General features: G+C 43.3%; 1 pseudogene; it reads left to right on the top strand.

Annotated features, from left to right (window-relative positions):
* The window catches only part of LOC118399985 (guanine nucleotide-binding protein G(s) subunit alpha-like), a 45755-nt pseudogene extending 24553 nt beyond the window's left edge, over positions 1–21202 (top strand).
* Positions 21203–21516: the final 314 nt, after the last annotated feature.

Raw genomic sequence — 21516 nt, 5'->3', positions numbered from 1 at the left:
TAGCTGATGGGATACCTTGTGAATAGGGACAGGAGTTTTAGCCTACCTGGTTAGGCAACGTGGTTAGGTGAAACACCTGGCCCCGCTACTGAATCACTAGCATTCAAATGCTCGTTGATTTACCACAAAACTGAATTTCAGGATTGCAGTGTGTTCAGAGTGAGACTGACATATAGTAACATTTCTGTTTGGTTTGCATGTTGGTAGTTATATCAATTGTCATGTAGGCCTTTGTCTTACTATTGTCAAATCAAATCAAATTGTATTAGTCACATGTGCCGAATACAACAGGTGTAGAGCTTACATGCTTACTTACGAGCCCTTAACCAACAATGCAGTTTAAAAAAAATATGGATAAGAAATAAATAGGCTTCTTGATTTGAAGAATGTTTGGTCTTGTGTCCTGCGCCCACTCTGTCCTCCACTCACCAATGTCAACATGGCAGCATCTTCCCGAAGGGATGGGTACAGCTGTAGGTTCAATGAGACCGCTAAAAGGAATACACATGCAATGCCTGGCCCGAATATGTTATTTTACAGACAAAAAAAAAAAGCGTTCTGATTGGTTGAAATAAAGTTGAATTCCAAATCGACTCCTAGCCTCCATGCTAGCCCAGGGATGGCCAACCCTCCTGGGCAGCTCCTGTATGATTTTGTTTCAGTCTAAGTTAAACACATATGTTCACACTAATGATCTCGTCCTCAGGATTAGCTGGCGAGGCGTGCTATAATAGGACTAGAGCAAAAGCCTGGATAGGTTAGATTTAAGAAATCATTGACAAATCTTTTCTTCTGATAGGCTAGGTGAAATGTTCACCGTATTGCTCAACAATAACAATTTCAGATCTCGATGAGTGCCTTGGGGTCAGGGCCTAGGTGTACATTTTGGCTATTGAATGCCTGAATGCAATGAGTATGGGAGCTAAAAAGCTAAAAAGGACTTCTCTAATCTGAGCAACCGGTTCTCTTCTCTAGCCATGGACTGTCCTGATCCAGTTCTCTGTGTTGTGTTGTCTGCAGGAGTTCTATGAGCATGCAAAGAACCTATGGCAAGACGAGGGGGTGAAGGCCTGCTTCGAGAGATCCAATGAGTACCAGCTGATCGACTGTGCACAGTAGTAAGTACCCAGTCGTTGTCCCTCTGCGTAACGTGCTGTGTAACACATTCTTCGACGCTTACTCGGAATTCATATCATTAATTCAAGACTCGAACTTGAGTACAGTTTTAGTATGCACGTTTTTTTTTCATGTTTTTTTTTCCCATTTGCAAACTTATTGTATTTGTCCAGCTGACAATGGCAACCCCAATGCACAGTATGGCTGTTGTTGAGATTGTGTCTTACAGTATGGAATTTATAGGTGTAGCTGTTGATTTGCGCACTTACAGTACAGGTTCATTTCTGCTGTGTTGGGAGAGCTTTTTACAGTAGAGTCTCCCCTTTCCTTCCTCCTCGGCTCCAAGCTTGTCATTTCTGGAATTCTTTCTTATCCGTCCTTTGATCTCCGTCGGGCCTGCCTCTGTAAGTCATGCACTGGTCACATGAATGTTCTTGGAAGGCAGATGCTCTTGGTGCTTTTCAGCAAGATGTGATGCTGGTTCGGGCCGGGTAATATATGGAATTCATTTGAGTCTTTCTAATGTATGTTTCAGCACAATGTTCCAAATGCTTGTATCGCAAGGATCAAGGTTTTCCTTTTCCCCAAATTTTATTAGTGTTTTTGTCTTTTTTGGTCTCGTCTCCTTCGCTTCTTCTGTGCTATGTGCACTTGTGCAACTTCCCAGTCGCACACAGACCCCAAGCCCCTCCACCCTGCCACTCACAACAACAAAGAGACAGAATATCACTTCTTCCTTTCTGACAGCAAGCCGTTTCAACTCGCGACTTGCATTTGAGGTTTGGTCCAACTTAAATCGGTCATATCGACACGAAACACATTGAGACATCATTTCATTCATGGAGGAGAACTTAACCTTTTGTAACGATACCCGTTTTATGTATCAACTCCCAAAATGTGGAACAGCGCAGACCCTAGTCTGACGGGAGTATCCATGAACATTGTTGTAGAAAATGAATGCTCAGTTTCTGCCGCACGCAGCATTGCAGTACCAGGTACTGCTAGCAGCGTTGTAGCCACATACTGTTATGTGCTACCTGTCGAGTCTGTGTTTTATAAATGCGCAAATAGCATAAAAATAGTTATTTATATCAGGAGTTGGCAACTCGTTCTCATTCTGAGAAATAAGCATCATCTTGTCCAGGTAGGCCACTTGATTTCAACATCGAAACAAGGTGAACAGGCCGTGTTGTTCCATCAGTCGATAGGGGGCATTCTTAATTAACGGTTCGACTGTTCTACCTCGTCAACCAGCAACTAGCTCCAAGTTGGCTAGACTTTCAATAGAAAAGATTAGCCTGGCTACACACTAGCCTTGGGCTCGTGCTTGAGAGATTGTTTATGAGACCTGTGTTAATGTTCTATAATGTCTGCTACCAGAAGTTAGTCATTATTAGTGGATGTGCGTTGTGGCACAGTTCTGGTTACATTTGTAACACCATTTTTTATTTTCTTAGACGGTCTTGAAAGCCAGATCTTTGATTATTGCAAAACAAAAGCAGGTTAAACAATTTTTTAAATAAAATAATGTAATTCGGGATATACAGTGCCTTCGGGAAGTATTCAGACCCCTTGACTTTTTCTACATTTTGTTAGGTTACAGCCGTATTCTAAAATGTTATGAAATAGGTTTTTTTCAATCATCAATCTACACACAATACCCCATAATGATGAAGCAAAAATAGGTTAGTAGAAATTGTTGCGTTGTTTTGGCTGTGTGCGTAGGGTCGTTGTCCTGTTGGAAGGCAAACCTTCGTCCCTGTCTGAGGTTCTGAGCACTCTGGATCAGGTTTTCATAGAGGATCTATCTTTACTTTGCTCCACTCATCTTTGCCTTGATCCTGACTAGTCTCCCAGTCCCTGCCGCTGAAAAACATCCCCACAGCATGATACTGCCACCACCATGCTTCACCGTATGGATGATGCCAGGTTTCCTCCCGACGTGACGCTTGGCATTCAGGCCAGAGAGTTCAATCTTGGTTTCATCAGACCACATATTCTTGTTTCTCATGGTCTGAGAGTCTTTAGGTGCCTTTTGGCAAACTCCAAGCGGGCTGTTATGTGCTTTTTACAGAGGAGGGCTTCCGTTTGGCCACTCTACCATAAAGGCCTAAATTGTGGAGGGCTGCAGAGATGGTTGTCCTTCTGGAAGGTTCTCCCTTCTCCACAGAGGAACTCTAGAGCTCTGTGACCATCAGGTTTTTGGTCACCTACCTGACCAAGGTCCTTCTCCCCATATTGCTCAGTTCGGCCAGGCGGCCAGCTCTAGGAAGAGTCTTGGTGGTTCCAAACGTCTTCCATTTAAGAATGATGGAGGCCACTGTGTTCTTGGGGACCTTCAATGTTGCAGAACATTTTTGGTACCCTTCGCCTGTGCCTCGACACAATCCTGTCTCGGAGCTCTACAGACAATTCCTTTGACCTCATGGCTTGGTTTTTGCTCTGACATACACTGTCAACTTATATAGACAGGTGTGTGCCTGAGCAAAATTTCAAGTCTCATAGCAAAGGGTCTGAATAGTTATGTAAATAAGGTATTTCTGTTTTTAATTTAAGACATTTTTCTTAACCTATTTTCGATTTGTCATTATGGGGTATTGTGAGTAGATAGATGAGGAAATTGTTTTATTTAATCAATTTTAGAATAAGGCTGTAACGTAACAAAATGTAGAAAACGTCAAGGGTCTGAATACCTTCCAAAGGCACCGTATATCGTGAATCGCCCGTAAGTTTGAAAAAAATCGAGATATGATTTTTAGGTCATATCGCCCAGCCCTAATTCTGTTTTTTTATTCTGTGCACCGGGATGGGACCCGCTCCTGGACCGTCAAAGACAGGCAGGCAGACAGACAGTTTCGTGCAGGCTAAATGGAGACGTACAGAGAGAGGTCTTTCCTGAATTGCGGGGTAGGTATGTCAGCCCTCTCCTCCAGTCTCCCACACCCAGAAGCTTAGCAGCCTGGCCTGTGTTGTGGATCAGATGCTGGGCTGGGTGGCCAGACCGGAAGTGCTCCCCTCCCCCAGATGTATGCTTATGTAAACGGAGCAGCCGAGAGAGGGAGAGCTATTTTTAACTCAAGCTAGCTGCAGAAGGAGAAAGAATGAGCGTGTGTGCGTGTGTTGGGGAAAGAGAGACAACTTTAGCATCATTGATGAAGGTGTTGGCATGAAATGAAAATCTCTGTCCGAGTTGGTGAGGGAATGTCAAGGCCCTCCCTCTGTAGTGTTCCCCGCTCTCTGTGGGTGTGATAAGAACTCGGCTGAGGATGTTGAAATGGCAATGCGGCCTCAGTCAGATGGAGGCAGGCGCATGGAATACCTTATTTTCTGTTATCGTCAGATTGCTAGGTTTTGATGTCTTCTTGGCTCTTTCTGTCATATACGTGGTTGTCTGTGTTGTTTTTAATTCCGGATGTTTTGTATCTTAATCATTTTAGCAATGCCAGAAAGTGAATTGTTCTTAGTTTACAGTGCAACATTTTGATTGTCCAAAAACACTGAAATATACTCTGCTCAGTATTTAATTCACAACACCCATGGGATTGCATCGCGTGCCACATGTATCTGCATCATTTCATTTTATACCACATATATGATCACCCTCCTCTTATGTCAGTCACATGTCTAGAAGTATTGAAATGGCTGTTACAAGTGTTCCTTATTTGTGTTGTCAAAATGGGGTCATAGTGTATTCCTGTAGCTGAGCACCACATTTTAATTCCATCAACAATAGTGATAAAACATGCTACGTCGCAGATTCTTGAGAGGGGAACTTTTACCGCATCCCGTTATGAATTGGGGGTCACTTTGGGGCGTGCCTTGAAAAGTTCCAACATGAACATGAAGACGATATGGTAATACAGATAGAAAACCAAACAGAGACCCAAAGTAAAATGTCAAGCATTTTTGCTCTGTGGTTTAGACCTACTGAGAGCATGGTAAACCTGCATAAATCTTAGTCCTACATGAATGTCACAAAAAAAGGGTGTTTGAAATAAATGTCAATATAAAAAAAAATGTCTCTATCCATTAGGAGTTTTGCAGTCTTGTCTGATAATTCATCTCTCAAAATGCATTTTCAATTGTTCGCTTTGGCCTAATTCTGTATTCCATTGATAAACTAGGCCTCATCTTGTAGCTCAGCTTTCCTGATACGGTTTGCACCTAAACTCGCTAGATAATTGGGTGAACGAGACTGGGAGGTGAAGTTGCAATGCCGTAGAGAGAGGTTGTTGAGCTGTTCCCCTCAGGCTGCTGTGGAGAGCTTTCTGTGGAAATGCTGAGGAAATGGAGCTGTGTGGAGCAGCCTAGCCGCTGTCGTATGTATCAGCTGAGCTATAGACCATTCAAGTCTGGTCTGTCAATGCTCTCCACTTTTGACGCTACTATAATGTGGCGTAGCTTTCCTTCAAAGCCACACTATCTTTACTCCTCTCAACACTTCTCTTGGTAAACTCTTCTCTCCCATTCTCTCCGTCTCCAGTTTGTAGTAGTGTCTTTGCAGGGACAGAAAATGGCTGTGACTGTGTCACTGAGTCATCACATGGGGTGGGAGGGAATGAGAGAGAGAGGGAGAGAGAGAGAGAGAGAGAGGGAGGGAAGGAAGGAGAGAGGGAGGGAGGGAGGGAGGGAAGGAGAGAGGGAGGGGGAGAAAGGTTTCACTGGAAACAGGGTTTGAGGAGAGTGTAGGAACGCTTTTCAAACTGGAAGCCCTGATTTTGTGTGTTTGTGTGTTCATGTGGGTTCACACACTGCACAAAGCATACATCAAATCATCCTTAAGTTATTTATCAAGCTGACTGCATTTCCAGCGTGAGAATAGGTAAACAGTTGTTGGTTCCAGCTGTATGGCTGTAACACTGTAGTGTGTCTCACAACTTTCCTAGTCTGCGTAGGTAGCTAAATTGTTGAGATCTCAGTCTGTTGTGATTTCTGGAATGCTCTCCTGTTTAGAGCCTGTGTTGCCCCTTTCCTTCCAGCATTCTGTTCTTCACAGCCCTTTTTGGGGAGGGCTCGCCCCCTCCATTTGCTGGCCTCTCTCCACCTTTCCCTCCCCCTCTTCTCTCCCTGCATTTCTTTCTCTCTCTCCTCCTCCTCTTTTCTTTCTATGTCTGTCTCTCCCTCTCTCTGGCCCCACTCCAGTCACAGAAGATTTGGAGCTGATAGTCTATTTATAGCGCTGGTGGTTCTATCACCATGACAACCAAGCTGGAGGCCAGGGCGCCAGGGAGCTATTTTTGGAGCAGCTCTGTAATGTCAGACACAGCCTTCTCTCTCTTTTCTCCCCCTCTCCATTCTGTGTTAGAGCGACTTCTGGATGTGTACTGTAGCGTACCCAGTAAGCTAAATTATGTTGAAAAGACTTTTCCAGACGTTGACGTCAGGTGCATTTTAGGTGCTGAATGAAAGTTAAAAATACGTATTGTCCAGACATCGAAAATACATATTTTTTTTTTGGGGGGTTTAACGGTACATTCTCAATGAACTAAGCATTAAATCACAATAACAATTTTACCAGCCTCAAACTCCTGTAAATCTAAGCCAGCGTTTCCCAAACTAGGTGTTGCTTTGGTTGCCGCTAGATCTGGTTGTAATAAACAGAACGGTGTCTGTTTTATTCCTACAAATTGAAATTGAACACCATCAATGATGATGGTTTTTGTCTGCACATATCATCCAACATGATTGTCTGATGAACTTCTAGACCTCTCAATACCTTTCTGATGCATTTCAGTCACTTCAAACCACAAGTACCTGAAGTACTATCAGACTGATTTGTAACAGACGATCACAAACCTAGTCTAAACTATAAACCAAGTCTCTAAAGCCCTTGGTTTGCGATATCTAGTAAGCTAACATGTGGCAATGTTTTTAAGATGGTCATGGATCTTTTAGCTATTTGATTTAGAATTTGTAGGACTTCTGTAGGTCTAACAAACCAACCAAATATTTTCAAAGGATTTGATAACATATTCAATTCGGCGTTTAGTGGCATGCAGCATGTTGGAAGTGCTTGCTGTGACTTGTAGTGCAGCAGGTCGTGGGCGGTTTGGATGCAGGCCAAAATGAATTGACAACCCAAATAATTCCAAGAGCCAGATTCAAACGTGTCATGCGCAGAGAGCATATCAAAGTTCCAGAGTGGGATCTCTGCTAGTTTAAAAGTGAAGACCCATTATATACAGAGAAATTGGCATAGTAGGCAATGTAACCAATCACAGCCAAACTTTGAAGCCTGATGAACACTACGTGTTTTTAGCCCGATCTAAAGGCTTCCGGTGCATTCGTAGGACATCTGAGCCAACCTGGAGCAAAACGTAACGCCGCAGCCCGTAAAGCGCAAACACATACTCGATATTTACGGTTGCTCGCTCCCGGACAATTATCGCCAAGTGTGAGCAGTGCTCATAGCAGATGCGAGACATGTCCCGCTATCAGCTACTCAGAACTATAAAGGCTGACAGAGTAAAACAACACACTTCACTGCACCTATCCAATGTGTGACAATAAAACATATATATCTATTTTTTACTTTCAGAAATGTTTAGCTCTGTCTTTTTCACCGTCTCTACACACACACACAAAACGCAAACATTACATCTGAATGTTTAACAGATGTTTATTTCCATCTGTCATATGAAACTGCTGGCATGTGTTGTGCGCATTAGACCAGTGTTTTCCCTCTACTTCCATTTTGGAATATTTGCGTGTATTACCATGTGCGCATTGCTGCGCTTATAATGTGAAGAAATAGTAGTTGATCAACATTTTTAAAAAGCTAAACGTTCTGATCTGTTCCATCGGTCTCGTTGTGTTTACGGGCTATGCGGGCTATTTTTGGACTGCAGGGGGGGGGGTCTAACCAGCTTCAGTTAGCGTCACATTCCAGCTCAGGCTTCGTATGTAATAGGACGGTGGATATTGCTCGTCCATCACTGAGACGGTCAAAATGAAAGAAAAGTTATCTTGCAAGTTCAACAGGCTATGGTGTGAAATAGGCTTTTGGAAGTGCCCTCTTTATTTTGTTACTTACCGTTAATGTCGTCTTTGGTGTGCTTATCGACAAGCACAACCACAACCACAAAATTTCATATGGTAAATGTGAATATTGAAACACCCCCTACTCCTATCAATAAAATAATTCATACAGAAGTCATACTGAAGTGTTACTGTGTGTGAAGTTTCAAATGCATTCGCTCATTAATAAATGTGTAAAGTGATATATTGTAACCTATTTTTAACACAAGAAAATGTGATTAATCGTATATTTAATCAGCCGCCTTCCTCAAATAAGGCAATCTTTTCAAGAGGGAGTAAATCTCATTTCATTGATCCTCAACTTGAAGCTCAGTCATTTCGTTCAGGGTGAGTGGATGTAGACGCGAGTTAGCCTTCCTGGGAGCAGGTTAGTTCTGAAGGATTCTTTGCCATAGAAATGAACCTGACTAAAAGGTGAGACACTTTCGTGGTACCGGTTATCCAACTTTAGTTGACCAACTTTACCTTGCTAATTCTTCAATCGTAGGATGCCCCTCATGTCCACAGGGTGTCAGTTCATGTAGACTACGTGCATCGTGACATCACGTCTCGTGGGAATTCATTTTTTACCCCCTTTTCCTATGTATCCAATTGGTAGTTACAGTCTTGTCTCTTCGCTGCAACTCCCGTACGGACTCGGGAGAGGCGAAGGTTGAGAGCCGTGCGTCCTCTGAAACGCAACCCAACCAAGCCGCACTGCTTCTTGACACAATGCCCACTTAACCCGGAAGCGAGCCACACCAATGTGTCGGAGGAAACACCGTACACCTGGTAACCGTGTCAGCGTGCGATGAGACAAGGACATCCCTGCCGGCCAAACCCTCTCCTAACCCGGACCACGCTGGGACAATTTTGCGCCGCCCATTGGGCCTCCCGGTCATGGCCAGCTGGACTAGAACCCAAAATCTCTAGTGGCACAACTAGCACTGCGATGCAGTGCCTTAGACCACTGCCCACTCGGGAGTCCACTCGTGTGAATTCTTATGTGGATTATAATAAAGTGACACATCTGTAGGGGGTAGATATATTTATCAATTGTTTTGTCATATGTTCAAAACAAGCAATAGGCAGAATACATTATTGGTGGTGTCAGTGCCTGTGCGGTTATAGCTGCTGACCCGGCACAAATATGCCAGAGTCGACATGGGATCAAATCCGGCCCACTGCCCTTGACCCCCCCCACTGTTTGATCTCTTCAATAAAAGCTCCAAAATTGGGACTGCCTCACTCCTTAAAGTACCTTTAAGAAATAATAATGGACTTGTATAATATAAGGACAATACAGTATAATTATCTATGCTTAATAATATGCCATTTAGCAGTGGGAGGATTTTTAACATTAACACATGGATGCAGAAAAGTGCCAGATTCTTGAATGATAATGACTAAATCATTGTCGCATGATTAAAGAGACAGGGTTGGCGCAAATTGCAGGAGAGGGGATGGTGAAATCAGCTGTTCAATCAGCTGTCAATTAACTGATGGCTGAAATCAGCTCATCAACTCAGCCAGGGAAACACAAACAGTAGCCTATTTATTGGTTTTCGCATCTTTTAGTATGTGACAAGTGTAGGCTAACGGGTAGCCTACAGAATGTAGCCTATTGGAATGTAATCCAATAACAAGGGGCCTCCATCTATGGCGCTAGATTATCACCAGCTGATGTCTTGTTAAACCATCAATACGCGCTAAATTCACCCGCACAGCGTATCTCAATTGCGACCATTATTGGTCACCTTATTGCCACTCCCTAAAAGATGATGTCGGTGTTACCTTAGTCCTGGTTGCAACCAAAGTCTTTCAAGATATGTTTGCCCTCTTGTTGATATTCTCACCGGAACAATTTAGTCCTTTTTGAACAAAAAATCTACTGTGGTAATTTACTCAACACTTTGTATGAATGGAAACTAATGTTGGTGTAGCCTAAAGGTTGTTATTATTTGATTTGTTTCCTATTTGTTATCCATTAATTACAACTGTCTTTAAAACACAAGTGTCTGGGCCTCCCGAGTGGCGCAGCGGTCAAAGGCACTGCATCATCACTACAGACCCGGGTTCGATCCCAGACTGTGTCACAGCTGGTCGTGACTGGGAGACCCGTAAGGCGGCGCATAATTGGCCCAGCGTCGTCTGGGTTAGAGGAGGGTTTGCCCGGACGGGATTTCCTTGTCCCACTGCACTCTAGTGACTCCTCGTGGTGGGCCGGGCACCTGCAAGCTGACTTCTGTCGCCAGCCGGACGGTATTTCCTCCGACACATTGGTGCGACTGGCTTCCTGGTTAAGCGAGCAGTGTGTCAAGAAGCAGTGCGGCTTGGCAGGGTTGTGTTTCAGAGGACGCATGGTTCTCGACCTTCGCCTCTCCCGAGTCCGTAGGGGAGTTGCAGCGATGGGACAAGACCAGTTGGATATTACGAAATTGGGGAGAAAAAAAGGGGTAGAAGTACAAATAGTGTCTGGTATGATCATTCCTTATAAAGATTGGGGGGTAAAATATCCCTGGATTGTCCAGATTTGTAATGTGTGATGAAATCAAGTAATTGGGTTGGGGGATTGCCTTATTTGTCCCAGAAGGGAATGGGATGGAATCGAACCCAGGCCGATACTGAAGGCCTATATGTGCGCGCTGAAGGCAATGGCCCTAACCATTAGACCACCACAGTCCATAATTGAACTCAATTGACAGTTCATTTGTAACCTTAGGTTTGCCAGAAACCATCAGATGTCCTCTTTTTTTGATAATATATACTGTAGATCTAAAAATCATGGGCTTTCACATGCCATTGTGTTCCATTCTGTAAGCAACCTCACTACTCTCAATTTCGTCTTGTTTTGCCATCTGATATTATAGGCCTATTATGTGCAATTCGTTTTGATAGGCTACAGTTTAGGTGTAGTTAATATCTAACATCTGTAGGGAAAAACTTCAACTTAACCTGACTAATAGGTTGTTACATCCAATATAATTTCAACATGAAATTCCACGTAGAAACCTAGCAAATAGTTTTCATCCTATATTCATCTATTGGGAGGTTGAAGTTCAGTATAATTTCATATTTGATTTGACATTGTTTCAGTGTTGATCGTAAAATGGTTGTTTTGAATCCACGTCTTTGTTTCAACGTCATGCCATCTTGAGAGGTACGTTGAAATATAATGTGAAGCCGCAGTCCAACAATTCCTGCCTGAACAGTGACTCCTACTGGTTAATGAGGGGTATGTACTTCAGTGAGAACAAGTCTACCATCTAGATGCCTACCTCTATGTACCCTAGCAACACGCATGCCCCGCCCACCTGAGGATCTGTCTTTTCCATCCATCTATTTCTTGCGTTTGAGTCGTGAAAAATCCACCTGCCACTTCAATATCACTGGATTGATTGCTTTCTTTTTACTCCTGCGACTCTTTCATACTCTTGCTTGTGCCTGTTGTTTTTTCCCGTTAGCGTTAAGACTGCAAACATGTTTGTAATGACCTGTCAAACACACCACGGTAATGGCTGAAATGGGCTCAATGGGAGACATTGGATTTCTGTTGAATCTATAAGAACTTAGTCTGGGTTTCAACACACCGTCTTGACACTTGCTTCACAAAAAAGAGAAGAAAAATAACTTTATTTTGATGTTTTGTTTTTGGGGGGTGAATTGAAAAAGTAATAATTTAATACAGTTGAAATGTTTACAAATGAGATGCATTGAAATGAAAGAAACTTACGAAAATGAACACTTGAATTATAGTGGTATTATGTCTGATCTCGCAAACAATGTACAGTATGTTTAGTGTGTTGAATTTTGTATCCTGCTATTGACACACTTATGCAAGAGAACATGACAAAATCTGTGATTAATGAGACAGTCTAGACAGCGCAGGTGAGTGCTGGTAGGGTAGACAGAGCAGGTGAGTGCTGGTAGGGTAGACGGAGCAGGTGAGTGCTGGTAGGGTAGACGGAGCAGGTGAGTGCTGGTAGGGTAGACAGAGCAGGTGAGTGCTGGTAGGGTAGACAGAGCAGGTGAGTGCTGGTAGGGTAGACAGAGCAGGTGAGTGCTGGTAGGGTAGACAGAGCAGGTGAGTGCTGGTAGGGTAGACAGAGTAGGTGAGTGCTGGTAGGGTAGACAGAGTAGGTGAGTGCTGGTAGGGTAGACAGAGCAGGTGAGTGCTGGTAGGGTAGACAGAGCAGGTGAGTGCTGGTAGGGTAGACAGAGCAGGTGAGTGCTGGTAGGGTAGACAGAGCAGGTGAGTGCTGGTAGGGTAGACAGAACAGGTGAGTGCTGGTAGGGTAGACAGAACAGGTGAGTGCTGGTAGGGTAGACAGAGCAGGTGAGTGCTGGTAGGGTAGACAGAACAGGTGAGTGCTGGTAGGGTAGACAGAGCAGGTGAGTGCTGGTAGGGTAGACAGAACAGGTGAGTGCTGGTAGGGTAGACAGCACAGGTGAGTGCTGGTAGGGTAGACAGAACAGGTGAGTGCTGGTAGGGTAGACAGAGCAGGTGAGTGCTGTGCTGGTATCTATCTATCGATCGATCGATTGTGCCTTCAGACCCATTGACTATTCCGAAATGTTCTTAGGTTACAGCCTTATTCTAAATTTGATTGACAAGTCTCTGAATGTTCTTGAGTGGCCCAGCCAGAGCCCGGACTTGAACCCGATCGAACATCTCTGGAGAGACCTGAAAATAGCTGTGCAGGGATGTTCCCCATCCAACCTGACAGAGTTTGAGATGATCTGCAGAGAAGCATAGGATAAACTCCCCAAATACAGGTGTGCAAAGCTTGTAGCGTCATACCCAAGAAGACGCAATGCTGTAATCGCTGCCAAAAGTGCTTCAACAAAGTACTGAGAAAATGGTCCAAATACATATGTAGATGTGATATACGTTTTTTTAAATACATTTGGGGAAAAATAGTTGAGTTTGCTTTCTCATTATGGGGTGTTGTGTGTAGCTTGATTGAGTAAAAAAATAACTATTTCATCATTTTTAGAATAAGGCTGTAACCTAACAAACTGTGGAAAAGGTTGAGGGGTCTGAATACTTTCCGAATGCACTGTATAAAGACGATATCTTTGAAATACTTTTGAGATCACCAAACTAGTTATAGAAAATATACAAATAATATGCAAGACAAACGTCCGTCTGCCACCAATATAACTACACCAGGTTAGTGTATCTACATGTAGCAGTGTGGGCTGAACTGTTACTGGGGCAATGCTATTATTCAGTCTGACTACTGGGGAGGGTTATTATTGGACTAGCTCTATTAATACGGAGAAATTCTATAATTGAGATGTGTATTTGGACCGGATCTGTGGACACATCAGAGCAGTTGTGGTATGAGACCAGCCTCACCACTCAGTCCCAAGAGGGAGGTGGTAGCTTGCTGGTTCTGCATGCGTGTGGGGATGTGCCTGTCTGTCTGTCTGTCTGCACAACCTCCTCCTTCCTCTCTCTCTCTCTGTGTGTGACCTGCAACCCTCTTGTCATATTTCACCCTAGTGTGTCACATTCCTGGATATCTCAGGGGAGGGGAGGGGTTACGTACCTCTGGCCTGAGAGGCAGGCAGGCAGAACACTGATTCTCCATGGTGGGGTACTGGACGTGAGGCGGGTTACCAGGCCTCCCTATTCCAAAAATCAAGTCTCCCTAGAGATCTTCAATAATGCCCTGAATCACTGCACTTCACTGTGGAAATGAGCTGTTTTCCATTTATTTCACACAGCATTCATTGCGTTTGATTGGGAAGATACAACACACAAGGCCGCTCTGATGTATAGCATATGTCCATGGTGTGAGGTTAGGCTTGTCACACCATTCTAGCAAGACCCTCTGCCCAATTGACTGGACCAATGACGACAGTCCACACCAAGGGTCCACATGTAGAAAAAAGGGAGGGCCTCTTCCTCTTAGGATGGAGGGGTGGGATCCGATTGGCCTTTGCTAGCTGACGACAAGTCACATCAGTCAGTCATCTATAGACCATTAGCTCTCTAAATTCAGCATAAACATGTTTCATGGTTGAACTGTGTGCATCTAACATTTGAAGTCTTCCCCTCCCCCTCACTATTACTACTACAGCAGCTCCATTGACTACAGTGTCTGACAGAGCAAACGGCTGGTGACTCACACTGCAAGTCTCTGTGATCTTGATGTGGAGGAAAAATTGACACTCCCTCTGCTGGTCGTTTGTGGAAGTGTTCTCCATCTTTTTGCTTTACTGGTTGGGGACTGTGACCTCCCTCACCTAGTCTTAGTCTGTCTGGTATGGAATTTACCAGAGGTGAAATACCCACCAATGTCATCTTGAGAATGTGTATGGTCTGGTCAGTTTGACAGGCCTTTTTATTGCCTTAACTCCTTACTCTTCTACGTTTGCACACACTGTACATAGATTTTTCTATTGTGTTATTGACTGTATGTTTGTTTATCCCACGTGCAACTCTGTTGTTGTTGTTGTTTTTGTCGCACTGCTTTAAAAAAAATCTTGGCCAGGTCGCAATTGTAAATGAGAACTTGTTCTCAACTGGCCGACCTGGTTCAATAAAGGTGGAAAGAAAAAAATGTATGGTGAAACATTGTGTGGTTGTTGTTGCCCCTCAATGTCTCCCCTGCAGCTGGCTGAACTCAGCCCTGAGTTCACAGACAGATAACAGGAATGTAATGTCTCAAATACTGCCATAACACGCGTTTTTGTATTATACAACAGTTCTGGTTTGACAACTTTTGATGCTTGGTCATTTGGGGTACTGTGTGGAGTTTGGTCATCTGTAGCTCAGGAAAGAGCAATATTGTTATGTCGTGCAAATGAGTAATTTCTGCTCATTTTTCTGCACATTATACTCTGTCCTAAGCTGTCAAGTGTGTAATCTATTCTGCTTCCACCTTTTACAGCTTTTTAGACAAGATTGAAATTGTGAAGCAGAGTGACTACACTCCCACTGATCAGGACTTGTTGAGATGCAGAGTACTGACTTCAGGGATCTTCGAGACAAGATTCCAAGTGGACAAAGTCAATTTTCAGTGAGTTTGATGTGTCGGCCATTTTTATTTTAAATGCAAGATTAACGTCAGTAAACTGTTGATCCCTGTGTGTTACTTGTTATCAGTTGATCTATCGGGCAGTAAGTAAATCTGTCTTTTCTCCTCTCCCAGTATGTTTGATGTTGGAGGTCAGAGGGACGAACGCCGAAAGTGGATTCAGTGTTTTAATGGTAAGGCCTCCGTACCGCCCAATACTGTTGTATTTCTTCCCACCAATAAGTGTGTAGCAAATGGCATGGGGTTGCAGCCACCTTCACATCCATGAACATCTCCTGTATCATGTCTAACCCTGTGGTGATTCTCTCTCCTTGTCTGTCCCTCCAGATGTGACGGCCATTATATTCGTGGTGGCCAGCAGCAGCTACAACATGGTGATCCGGGAAGACAATCAGACCAACCGATTGCAGGAGGCCCTCAACCTCTTCAAGAACATCTGGAACAACAGGCAAGACAGGCTCTCTCCCCCTTTCAGGCCTCTCCCCCTTTTAGGCCTCTCCTCCTCTCTTCCCCATCACAAACCCATTCCTGCTCTTGACATACTGTATCGTTGTGTTAATCCCAGTCACAGCAGTTGCCGATATATACTTTTTCCCCCCTCCCCTTTTGTGCTCATCTAACATGCAATGCGCTACAATTAAATGTAATTTCTGGCCTAGGTCTATGATTTGTAGAACCATGGTGGGCTTGTGTAAATGGATGAGTCATTGACTTGAATACGTCTACCTGAACTCACTTTGTTGTTGTTTCTCTCCTCAGGTGGCTACGGACCATTTCTGTCATCCTCTTCCTGAACAAACAGGACCTGCTAGCAGAGAAGGTGTTGGCAGGGAAATCTAAAATTGAAGAGTATTTCCCAGAGTTTGCACGCTACACTACGCCAGATGACGGTAAGACAAATACAGTAATGTTCTTGATCAACTCACTACTGGAACTATTCAAGGCTGTCAAGATCAAGTTTAGTTTTTTTAGTTTTTTTGTTAGTCTGTAAACGTAACAATTGTAATAATATTGCTTGGAACCCTTTGGAACTTTTTTTGCGGCGTGATGGGCACAACACTTCTCTGGTGAAGAATGAATCTTGTTGGCATGGATTATGTTACTGATCGAAATGAAAATGTCTAGTATACAGTGATCAGACATGACGATTATATCAATGATTTGGTCTATTTGTCCTTCTCAACCAGCAACACCAGAGCCAGGGGAGGATCCTCGTGTCACAAGGGCAAAGTACTTCATACGTGATGAGTTTCTGGTACATGCCTTTAATGTCCATTCACCTTTTTGTTGACCTTTTTTTTTTGTCTGAGACTGTGTGTACCAATATGCACACAGCCCTATGTGGTTATGAATCCCTTCTCTTCTTTGTGGCCTTTTCAGAGGATCAGCACAGCCAGTGGAGACGGAAGGCACTATTGTTATCCCCATTTCACCTGCGCAGTGGACACTGAAAACATCCGGCGCGTCTTCAACGACTGCCGAGACATCATTCAGAGGATGCACTTACGACAATACGAGCTCTTGTGATGGGAGTGGGAGGAGAGACTCCCGGTGTACTGCCGGTGTTCTGCCTATATCCTTGTCCAGTTAGTCCCCTCGTCACTCAACCAACCCTCTCCTTCCATTCTGACAAACAAACACCTTCTCCTCGGGACACTGTGTTTCAAATAAAGAAAGTGACAACAGACTCCTAAACACAGTGTCGTACCAGTAACAAGCCAGAACTGCGGAACTCTTCACTGCACTTTGAACCTGTGCTCAGGACTGCAATCCGTGGCCCGTTCTCGATCTCTCTCAAACATACACACCACGTGCGCTCACACTCACACGTGCGGAAACCCTCTCTAATTTTCAGTGTCTCCCATTCGTTCTTCTACTTGGAAATATCCCCGGCACACACTGAGACAAGAACACACACAGACACACGCTTTCACCTTGTCCCACTGTTTTCAGCCTTGAAAAGCTAAAGTGCCGTGCCTGAGTTACTCTGGCGACGTCACAGTTCTCGAGAGATCCAGTATATGCATACGTGCCGAAGGAGGACCCTGGGATGGAAACTATGGACAAATTGAAAGGATGGAGGAAAGTAACGAATGAAGAGGCGGGTTGTGAGCATACTCTGCCTGGGGATGGATGGATGCATGAGTGTGACTTGGACACAAGACTGTCACGTGACTTTTACTTCTGGTATCAATGAGGAGCAAAGGCAAAAACATACAATGCATTAATTCATGCAAACAGTGAACTTGATGCAGTGCAAAAAAATCCAAGCTCAAATATATATATATATAGATTGATATTTCTATATATATATATATAGCTAGATAATTCTATATATATATGTGTGTATATGTATGTGTGTGTGTACAAGTCAAACATTTGGACACACCTGCTCATTCAAGGGTTTAAGTGTAGAATATATATGCCATTTAGCAGACGCTTTTATCCAAAGCGACTTACAGTCATGTGTGCATACATTCTACGTATGGGTGGTCCCGGGGAACGAACCCACTACCCTGGCGTTACAAGCGCCATGCTCTACCAACTGAGCTACAGAAGGACCAGAATAATAGTGAAGACATCAAAACTATGAAATAACACATCTGGAATCATGTAGTAACCAAAAAAAGTGTTCAACAAATCTAAATATATTTTATATTTGAGATTCTTCAAAGTAGCCACCCTTTGCCTTGATGACAGCTTTGCACACTCTTAGCATTCTCTCAACCAGCTTCACCTGGAATGCTTTTCCAACAGTCTTGAAGGAGTTCTCACATATGCTGAGCACTTGTTGGCTTCTTTTCCTTCACTCTGCGGTCCAACTCATCTCAAACCATCTGAATTGGGTTGAGGTCAGGTGACTGTGGAGGCCAGGTCATCTGATGCAGCACTCCATCACTCTCCTTCTCGGTCAAATAGCCCATACACAGTCTGAAAATGCGTTTTTGGGTCATTGTCCTGTTGAAAAACAAATGATAGTTTCACTAAGCGCAAACCAGATGGGAGGGCGTATCGCTGCAGAATGCTGTGGTAGCCATGCTGGTTAAGTGTGCCTTGAATTCTAAATAAATCAGTGTCACCAGCAAAGCACCATCACACCTCCTCCATGCTTCACGGTGGGAACCACACATGCAGAGATCATCCATTCACCTATTCTGTGTCTCACAAAGATGCAATGTTTGGAACCAAAAATCTCTCATTTGGACTCATCAGACCAAAGGACAGATTTCCACTGGTCTAATGTCCATTGCTCATGTTTCTTAGCCCAAGCAAGTCTCTTCTTATTGGTGTCCTTTAGTAGTGGTTTCTTTGCAGCAATTCCACTATGAACGCTTGATTCACACAGGCTCCTCAGAACAGTTGATGTTGTGATGTGTCTTTACTTGAACTCTCTGAAGCATTTATTTGGGCTGCAATCTGAGGTGCAGTTAAATCAAATTAACGTATCCTCTGCAGCAGAGGTAACTCTGGGGTTTCCTTTCCTGTGGCGGTCCTCATGAGAGCCAGTTTCATCATAGAGCTTGATGGTTTTGCGACTGCACTTGAAGAAACCTTCAAAGTTCTTGAAATGTTCTGTATTGACTGATAATCATCTCTTAAAGAAATGGACTGTCATTTCTCTTCGCTTATTTGAGCTGTTCTTGCCATAATATGGACTTGGTCTTTTACCAAACATGGCTATATTCTGTATACCTCCCCGACCTTGTTACAACACAACTGATTGGCTCAAACGCATTAGGAAGGAAAGAAATTCCACAAATTAACTTTTAACATGGCACACCTGTTAATTGTGTGGGGCGGCAGCGTAGCCTAGTGGTTAGAGCGTTGGACTAGTAACTGGAAGGTTGCGAGTTCAAACTCCCGAGCTGACAAGGTACAAATCTGTCGTTCTGCCCCTGAACAGGCAGTTAACCCACTGTTCCCAGGCCGTCATTGAAAATAAGAATATGTTCTTAACTGACTTGCCTGGTTAAATAAAGGTTAAAAAAAATGTTTGAAATGCTTTCCAGGTGACTACCTCATGACGCTGGTTGAGAGAATGCCAAAAGTTTGCAAAGCTGTCATCAACGCAAAGGCTGGCTACTTTGAAGAATCTCATATATAAAATATTTTGATTTGATTAACAGTTTTTTGGTTGCTACATGATTCTATAGTCCAAATAGTAAAAATAAAGCAAAACCCTTGAATGAGTAGTTGTGTCCAAACTTTTGACTGGTACTGTGTATGTATGTATGTATGTATGTATGTATGTATATATATATATATAATATATACATATATACACACACACAGTGGGGCAAAAAAGTATTTAGTCAGCCACCAATTGTGCAAGTTCTCCCACTTAAAAAGATGAGAGAGGCCTGTAATTTTCATCATAGGTACACTTCAACTATGACAGACAAAATGAGGAAAAAAAATCCAGAAAATCATATTGTAGGATTTTTAATTAATTAATTTGCAAATTATGGTGGAAAATAAGTATTTGGTCAATATCAAAAGTTTATCTCAATACTTTGTTATATACCCTTTGTTGGCAATGGCAGAGGTCAAACGTTTTCTGTAAGTCTTCACAAGGTTTTCACACACTGTTGCTGGTATTTTGGCCCATTCCTCCATGCAGATCTCCTCTAGAGCAGTGATGTTTTGGGGCTGTTGCTGGGCAACACAGACTTTCAACTCCCTCCAAAGATTTTCTATGGGGTTGAGATCTGGAGACTGGCTAGGCCACTCCAGGACCTTGAAATGCTTCTTACGAAGCCACTCCTTCGTTGCCCGGGCGGTGTGTTTGGGATCATTGTCATGCTGAAAGACCCAGCCACGTTTCGTCTTCAATGCCCTTGCTGATGGAAGGAGGTTTTCACTCAAAATCTGACGATACATGGCCCCATTCATTCTTTCCTTTACACGGATCAGTCGTCCTGGTCCATTTGCAGAAAAACAGCCCCAAAGCATGATGTTTCCACCCCCATGCTTCACAGTAGGTATGGTGTTCTTTGGATGCAACTCAGCATTCTTTGTCCTCCAAACACGATGAGTTGAGTTTTTACCAAAAAGTTATATTCTGGTTTCATCTGCCATATGACATTCTCCCAATCTTCTTCTGGATCATCAAAATGCTCTCTAGCAAACTTCAGACGGGCCTGGACATGTACTGGCTTAAGCAGGGGGACACGTCTGGCACTGCAGGATTTGAGTCCCTGGCGGCATAGTGTGTTACTGATGGTAGGCTTTGTTACTTTGGTCCCAGCTCTCTGCAGGTCATTCACTAGGTCCCCCCGTGTGGTTCTGGGATTTTTGCTCACTGTTCTTGTGATCATTTTGACCCCACGGGGTGAGATCTTGCGTGGAGCCACAGATCGAGGGAGGTTATCAGTGGTCTTGTATGTCTTCCATTTCCTAATAATTGCTCCCACAGTTGATTTCTTCAAACCAAGCTGCTTACCTATTGCAGATTCAGTCTTCCCAGCCATGTCCAGGTCTACAATTTTGTTTCTGGTGTCCTTTGACAGCTCTTTGGTCTTGGCCATAGTGGAGTTTGGAGTGTGACTGTTTGAGGTTGTGGACAGGTGTCTTTTATACTGATAACAAGTTCAAACAGGTGCCATTAATACAGGTAACGAGTGGAGGACAGAGGGGCCTCTTAAAGAAGAAGTTACAGGTCTGTGAGAGCCAGAAATCTTGCTTGTTTGTAGGTGACCAAATACTTATTTTCCACCATAATTTGCAAATAAATTCATTCAAAATCCTACAATGTGATTTTCTGGATTTTTTTTTCTCATTTTGTCTGTCATAGTTGAAGTGTACCTATGATGAAAATTACCGGCCTCTCGTCTTGTTAAGTGGGAGAACTTGCACAATTGGTGGCTGACTAAATACTTTTTTGCCCCGCTGTATATATATATATATATATGTGTGTGTGTGTGTGTGTGTGTATAAGTATACATATGTATACATACACACATGTATATACACACACACATATGCATACATATACACATACATACGTGTGTGTGTATATATATATATATATATATATATATATATATATATATATATATATATATATATATATATATATATATATATATATGTGTGTATATATATATTCCTGTAAAAACACAAGTCAACTTTTAAGTTCATTGGTCCCCCATATTGTGTGTTGGTGTACACTATGTGTGCGATCTACCTTTGTGCACCATTTAACCCTGATTCTCCTGTTTCCTACCTCCCAAATCACCCCTTCCCTTCTCCCAACCTTCCTGCTGCTACCCAGGTCCAGCACCTTGAACATTAACTATTTTCAACATGTGGGGATTATAGGAGCGGTTTTATT

This window comes from Oncorhynchus keta, chromosome 21 (genome assembly GCF_023373465.1).
Source record: "Oncorhynchus keta strain PuntledgeMale-10-30-2019 chromosome 21, Oket_V2, whole genome shotgun sequence".
NCBI lineage: Eukaryota > Metazoa > Chordata > Actinopteri > Salmoniformes > Salmonidae > Oncorhynchus > Oncorhynchus keta.
The sequence above is the reverse complement of the archived record's forward strand: the minus strand, read 5'-3'. Positions and strand labels throughout refer to the sequence as shown.